Below are 8,334 nucleotides of genomic sequence, written 5' to 3'. Positions count from 1 at the left end.
CTCGTTCCCCACTCACCGTGTTTGGTGGTGCGGTTGGTTTACCCACACTCGTATTGATGAGAGTCCCGCGATAAGGGGGACACGATCTCTGCTTTGACAAGACGTGCCGAAGAAACCGCCTCACAATGTGTGCGGTAGCTGGTTATAAGAAATGGTTTGAATAAAAGTCGGGCCATGGCATGATGTCACTCTACAAAGGGTTGTCAGCAGATTAGATTCGTGGATTATTGTTCTCTCTACGGTGGTATGTGAAATTTGTCTTGCAGAGCCAGGCACGATTCTTGTGTTCGGAAGTTACCTTGAAGTATTCGGAGATGGAACCCGCCTTGCAATGCCGAAGACAATCTGCGCGCCGGACTCATCGTCATTGAAGCCTGGTTCAGGGGCTACTGAGGGATTCCTGGATAAGGGGGTATCCGGACAGCCGTACTATGTACTTTGGCCGGACTGTTGGACTATGAAGATACATGATTGAAGACTTCGTCCCGTGTCCGGATGGGACTCTCCTTTGCGTGGAAGGCAAGACTTGGCGATTCGGATGTAGATCTCCTTCTCTGTAACCGACTCTGTGTAACCCTAGCCCCCTCCGGTGTCTATATAAACCGGAGGGTTTAGTCCGTAGGACAACAACAATCATACCATAGGCTAGCTTCTAGGGTTTAGCCTCTACGATCTCGTGGTAGATCAACTCTTGTAATACTCATATCATCAAGATCAATCAAGCAGGGAGTAGGGTATTACCTCCATCGAGAGGACCCGAACCTGGGTAAAACATCGTGTCCCCAGTCTCCTGTTACCATTAGCCTTAGACGCACAGTTCGGGACCCCCTACCCGAGATCCGCCGGTTTTGACAATGACACTAGGCGCCTACGTCTGCCATGTGCATCGTCCTGGTCAGCGTTGTTACTATTGTTGGTGCACAGTGGGTCGGTGTTGCCTACGGGTGGTGGTCGGCGCCGGTTGCCTACTGCCTTGGCCCCGACATTAGCAGCAGGTTGTTGGCATTGCTGGGCGTTAGTAGCAGGTTGTCACCAAAGACCATGAAGGCTTCGCGATCTAGTGTGGTGGAGTTTGTCTCGATGACGTCCCCGTAAGGTCTTGGATTTAGGATGATTCGGGGGATCTGGAACTCGCCACAGTCTGGAAATTGGGCGGGTTCGCGTGGATTTTCAGATTGGATATGAAGAGACTGCGCGATTTTTGCAGAAAATGTGGCAGCCAAGTTCCTCAGACTGAAGGGGGCGCGGGAAGGACCATGCGCTGACCTTGTTGGGCGTAGTGCCGCTTCAGAGAGGTTGATGCATTCAGCAATGGTGTTGGTGATGCGATCTAGCCCCACGATCAGGTCGGGAGTGGGTGGGTGAGTTGCCGCGAGGACATGTGGGATCCTCTGAGAAAGAGAGAGTTCTCCGATCTGGCGTGGGCAAGCGGCGTGATGATCCTCGGATGAAGATCTTGCTCCGTCGAAGTAGATCCAATGGATGCTGAGCTGGTGGCAGACGCCGAGTCGGCGATGAAGGCGGTGGAATCGGAGTCCGCCGGCATGCTCCCGAAGCGGAGCTAGATCGGATTGGCGAGGAAGTCCTTCATGCTCTCGAGGAAGATGACATAGGGGTGAGATGCCATCAAGCTCGTTGGGGAGGATCTCACAATCAACCCTACCTGGTGCGCCAACTGTCGGATTTAGTAACCCGGTAGTCCATCAGGGGGTTACCTGGTTGATTCATAGGCAGAGAGGATTGCTAGACCAAGAACTCAAAGGTAATTGCGAGAACACGACGGTTTAGACAGGTTTGGGCCTTCAGAGAGTAATACACTATGTCCTGTATTTCGCTGGATTGTATTGTCTGTAAGGTTGACATGCCCTCGGCCTCAGCATGGCACCCGCAGGGTTCAGGTGCGGGTAATGCTTGCCCAAACCAGTACATGTCCCAATATTTTTTGCCCAAACCCATACCCGCACCCGCACCTCGGGTTTCATATTGTTCCCATACCCATACCTAGCCAGATACGGGTAATACCCGCGGGTAAAAATACCCATCCCAGTCACCTTTAGTTCACATTTTACCATGTATTATTTCAGCATTTCAGTATGTAAAATACAACATTTTAGCATGTATATTTAGCATGCATTTTAGCCGAGGCGAGATGGGGGGATGGGGTTTGTGTTCTGTGAGTGTGACGACACAATTGGTGGGTGAGGGTAGAGGATTTTGTGTGCGGGTTGTGGAGAGGTTAGGCATAGGGGATCTACCTGTAAGATGTATTAATATGCGGGTAGGCGGATACAATGGGGTATGAGTATTGACTTCCCGTACCTATACCCGGCTTACCCATTGGGTACATTTTTTCTGATTTACAAACTCATGTGTATTTAACTTTCCCAAACCCTTACCCTAATATGATTTTTACCCGCCGGGTTCGCGGGTACCGATTGCCATGTTGCCTCGGGAGACACCCTTGGCCGCCTTATATAGGCTGACGACCTAGGTTTACAAGTCGGTTTGAATCTAATCCTAGTGGGTTGTTACGTGGAAAGCAATTTGAGTCGGATTAAAACAAGTATCCCGCAATATCCGAGCTGATTTTAATCGTCCGGCATCCTTGACTTGTGCTCCAAGTATCTTCATGTCCTTGGACCGCACGTTCTGGTCGGGCGGGCTCACTTGTCAGGACCAACCAGTATCCTGGTTGGTGGAGACCCATAGGGTACACATACCCCTAACTCTAAACTATACATGGTGGGTAGGGACCTTTGAAAATATATGTAAACATTATGTCCGCCCGCCCTTATTAATAAGCTTAAGTTCAACGATCTCTCCGACGAACAATTTACTATCTTGTTTTCTTTGATGGGCTGCCAGTATAAACGCCAACACTTTTATGTGCATTATACTTTAGGTGTATGCACGACGTTTTCAACTTCTGACTTGTGTGTTCACGTGGAAGCAAAATTCCATTGTTCCCTTTAAAAGTAGTGAATCGCATGAACCGACTCATTGCCCTGCATTTTGGATGAAAAATCTTATGAGACTCGATTTATTTCTCATCGAGTACCAACTCTGTTGGGATCCTGACACGTCACCACACACATCTTAAAGCAACAAACGATTCTCCACAAAGGTTCACATTTCAAACTCGGAATCTCTTGAAGTTGGCAAAACAGGTTCGGTTAAATTTCACTAAAGTTAAAAAAAGCGACCCTAATCACGATGGCCAAATTCTCCTTATTTTTAGCATTTTTTATTAAAAAATACGGGAAAAGGTTAAAAGTAACTATGGAAGATTCACCGTCGGTGGCGCGGCCGTGACAGGGCCAACTCCGGCAGATGTCGCCCCCTTCACATGGAACTCATTGGACTGGTCCGACACAACGTTGTAGTTGTTGTTGGTCATGTTCTTGAAATAGCACCCGTCGGTGGCGTTGTACCTGTACGTCTGCCGGACGCCCCATGACTTACCTCCTCCCTCCTCATCCTCCACGAGGCTGCTCTCTGTGGTGCGTAGCGACTGGTACGGCGGCGCCGACGACCACCGGCCGGCGGCCACAGTCGTCTCCTCCAACCCGTGCGTGACGGTTAGAATATTCTGTTGATAGACCCAGCCAAGCGGGAAGTTCCCATGAGTCTGCGCCGAGTACAGGACGCCGCCGGCGCCGTCCGTGGCGACGGCGCCGGTGTCCGCAACGATGGTCAGGTCCAGCATCTCGAAGGTGAGGAGAGGGAAAACGTCCTCGTGGCGTTGGTCGTTATGTTCCCGCACGATGACTTCACCCACCCCGTGACAGAGACGAGTCGGTTCGCCGTCGTGTGGTAGTGGGTGTCGACGGGGTCGGCAGACTTTGACGACGTCGTGTTCGCCGGCGGTGCGGCATAGCTCACGAGGCCCTCCGTCGTCGCGGTGCCCCCGGGGTCCAGCCAAAGGTGGAGGTTGGCGTCGACATACCACACGCCCACGACGTTGGTCACCGCGAACGCAAACTCGTGCGCCTTGCCGTCCACACGTCCACATGTTGTGCTAGGAGGATTTTCAGAAAACAAAGAAATGGTTAAGAGAGAAAAGGTATGATACTTCCTCTGGTGCATATTACTTGTCGCTCAAATGGATGTATTAGACTGTAATATGAATCAAAGGGAGTACTATATTTCATTGTTGAGCTAATTTGAAGTTTGTGATTGCTTCTCATGAGATGATTCAATAATTAGCTATCTTAGAATTTCTATGGCAATGTCAGTAGGTTATCACGTGCGACATCTGCAATCTGGTCTCGTAATTGATAATTTGAGCTAGATTGAGATTAATGGTATGTGACCTGATATTGCGACATTCTGTTCCATGTGTAGCTTACTAGCTTGTGATCCCGAAAATGTGCGAAAATGGATGGTTGAGGTCCAGGCTAATTTTGATGAGTGTCACGACATGACGGGTGGGTGAGGGTAGAGGATTTTTTGTGCGGGTTGTGGAGAGATTAGGCATAGGAGACCTACCTATTAGATGTACTAATATACGGGTAGGCGGGTACACGGGTATGGGTATTGCCTTCACGTACCCGTACCCGGCTTACCTGTTGGGTATCTTTTTCATATACAAACCCATGGGTATTTAACTTTTCCAAACCCTTACCCTAATAGGGTTTTTATCCGTCGGGTTCGCGCACTAGTAGAAAAACGACTTTTAGTACCAGTTCGTAAAGATCTTTAATACCGGTTCTGGAAACCGGCACTAAAGGGTGGGGACTAAAGCCCCCCCCCCTTTAGTCCCGGTTCAACACGAACCGGGACCAAAGGCCCACCACGTGGCACGAGGCACGTTGTTTTTTTTTAATAAAGCAAAAACATCCCGCCTACTAGGCCGGCACGGCCTGCATATGACTAGAAACCCAACCTCTAGTTGGGCCAGGATGCTGGCCCGTACGGCCCAGTAGGCCCCATAGGGCAGAAGACTTGCAATAGGCCCACAAAGGCCTGCTTAGAGAGGAGCTCGACACGGTAGCCGCGGCGGGGCTTATAAACCGGTGCGAGCTCCTCTCAACTAGCGAGGTGGGACTAAACATTGTGCACTGCGGGTGGCAGCGCACCACCTTTAGTACCAGTTGGTGGCTCCAACCGGTACTAAAGGGGGGGGGGTCTTTAGTACCGGTTGGAGCCACCAACCCGTACTAAAGGCCATGACCCCTTTAGTACCGGTTGGAACCATCAACTGGTATCATAGGTCACAAATGAACCGGGACTAATGCATAGCCATTCGAACCGGGACTAATGGTACCATTAGTGCCGGTTCATTTACAAACCGGGACTAATGTGTCTCACGTAAAGTAGTTTTTTTACTAGTGGCGGGTTGCGGATACCCATTGCCATGTTGCCTCAGGAGGCGCCCTTGGCCGTCTTATATAGGATGATGACCTAGGTTTACAAGTCGGTTTGAATCTAATCCTAGTGGGTTGTTACGTGGAAAGCAATCTGAGTTGGATTACAACAAGTATCCCGCAATATCCGAGCTGATTTGAATCGTCCGGCCTCCTTGACTTGTGCTTCAAGTATGTTCATGTCCTTGGACCGCACATTCTGGTCGGGTGGGCCCACCTGCCAGGACTGACCAGTATCCTGGTTGGTGGAGACCCATAGGATACGCATATAACTCTAAACTATACATGAAGGGTAGGGACCTTTGAAAAGATATGTAAACATTATGTCCGCCCGTCCTTTATCAATAAGCTCAAGTTCAACGATCACTCCGATGAACAATTTACTATCTTATTTTCTTTGATGGGCTGCCAGCATAAACCCCGACACTTATGTGCATTATACTTTAGGTGTATGCACGGCGTTTTCAATTCTGACTTGTGTTTTCACGTGGAAGCAAAATTCCACTGTTCCGCATGAACCAACTCATTGCCCTGCATTTCGGATGAAAAATCTTACGAGACTCGATTTATTTCGAGTACTAACTCTGTTGGGAACTTGGGATCCTGACACGTCAGGACACACATCTTAAAGCAACAATCCGTTCTCCACAAAGGTTCACGTTTGAAACCCGGAATCTCTTGAAGTTGGCAAACCAGGTTCGGTTAAATTTCACTAAAGTTAAAAAAGTAACCCTAATCACGATGGCCAAATTCTCCTTATTTTTAGTATTTTTTATTAAAAAATACGGGAATTAAAAGTAGCTATGGAAGATTCACCGTCGGTAGCGCGGCCATGACACTTTTTTTTGATGATCTCTCCGACGAACAATTTACTACTCCCTCCGTCCGGAAATACTTGTCATCAAAATGAATAAAAGAAGATGTATCTAGACGTATTTTAGTTTTAGATACATCCCTTTTTATTCATTTTGATGACAAGTATTTTCGGACTGAGGGAGTATCTTGTTTTCTTTGATGGGCTGCCAGTATAAACGCCAACACTTTTATGTGCATTATACTTTAGGTGTATGCACGACGTTTTCAACTTCTGACTTGTGTGTTCACGTGGAAGCAAAATTCCACTGTTCCCTTTAAAAGTAGTGAATCGCATGAACCGACTCATTGCCCTGCATTTTGGATGAAAAATCTTATGAGACTCGATTTATTTCTCATCGAGTACCAACTCTGTTGGGATCCTGACACGTCACGACACACATCTTAAAGCAACAAACGATTCTCCACAAAGGTTCACGTTTCAAACTCGGAATCTCTTGAAGTTGGCAAAACAGGTTCGGTTAAATTTCACTAAAGTTAAAAAAAAGCGACCCTAATCACGATGGCCAAATTCTCCTTATTTTTAGCATTTTTTATTAAAAAATACGGGAAAAGGTTAAAAGTAATTATGGAAGATTCACCGTCGGTGGCGCGGCCGTGACAGGGCCAACTCCGGCAGATGTCACCCCCTTCACATGGAACTCATTGGACTGGTCCGACACAACGTTGTAGTTGTTGTTGGTCATGTTCTTGAAATAGCACCCGTCGGTGGCGTTGTACCTGTACGTCTGCCGGACGCCCCATGACTTACCTCCTCCCTCCTCATCCTCCATGAGGCTGCTCTCTGTGGTGCGTAGCGACTGGTACGGCGGCGTCGACGACCACCGGCCGGCGGCCACCGTCGTCTCCTCCAACCCGTGCGTGACGGTTAGAATATTCTGTTGATAGACCCAGCCAAGCGGGAAGTTCCCATGAGTCTGCGCCGAGTACAGGACGCCGCCGGCGCCGTCCGTGGCGACGGCGCCGGTGTCCGCAACGATGGTCAGGTCCAGCATCTCGAAGGTGAGGAGAGGGAAAACGTCCTCGTGGCGTTGGTCGTTATGTTCCCGCACGATGACTTCACCCACCCCGTGACAGAGACGAGTCGGTTCGCCGTCGTCTGGTAGTGGGTGTCGACGGGGTCGGCAGACTTTGACGACGTCGTGTTCGCCGGCGGTGCGGCATAGCTCACGAGGCCCTCCGTCGTCACGGTGCCCCCGGGGTCCAGCCAAAGGTGGAGGTTGGCGTCGACATACCACACGCCCACGACGTTGGTCACCGCGAACGCAAACTCGTGCGCCTTGCCGTCCACACGTCCACATGTTGTGCTAGGAGGATTTTCAGAAAACAAAGAAATGGTTAAGAGAGAAAAGGTATGATACTTCCTCTGGTGCATATTACTTGTCGCTCAAATGGATGTATTAGACTGTAATATGAATCAAAGGGAGTACTATATTTCATTGTTGAGCTAATTTGAAGTTTGTGATTGCTTCTCATGAGATGATTCAATAATTAGCTATCTTAGAATTTCTATGGCAATGTCAGTAGGTTATCACGTGCGACATCTGCAATCTGGTCTCGTAATTGATAATTTGAGCTAGATTGAGATTAATGGTATGTGACCTGATATTGCGACATTCTGTTCCATGTGTAGCTTACTAGCTTGTGATCCCGAAAATGTGCGAAAATGGATGGTTGAGGTCCAGGCTAATTTTGATGAGTATCACGACATGACGGGTGGGTGAGGGTAGAGGATTTTTTGTGCGGGTTGTGGAGAGGTTAGGCATAGGAGACCTACCTATTAGATGTACTAATATACGGGTAGGCGGGTACACGGGTATGGGTATTGCCTTCCTGTACCCGTACCCGGCTTACCTGTTGGGTATCTTTTTCATATACAAACCCATGGGTATTTACCTTTCCCAAACCCTTACCCTAATAGGGTTTTTACCCGTCGGGTTCGCGCACTAGTAGAAAAACGACTTTTAGTACCGGTTCGTAAAGATCTTTAGTACCGGTTCTGGAAACCGGCACTAAAGGGTGGGGACTAAAGCCCCCCCCCCCCCTTTAGTCCCGGTTCAACACGAACCGGAACCAAAGGCCCACCACGTGGCAC

The sequence above is a fragment of the Triticum dicoccoides genome, chromosome 4B (assembly GCF_002162155.2).
Source record: "Triticum dicoccoides isolate Atlit2015 ecotype Zavitan chromosome 4B, WEW_v2.0, whole genome shotgun sequence".
Classification (NCBI taxonomy): domain Eukaryota; kingdom Viridiplantae; phylum Streptophyta; class Magnoliopsida; order Poales; family Poaceae; genus Triticum; species Triticum dicoccoides.
Note: the sequence above shows the minus strand (reverse complement) of the source record.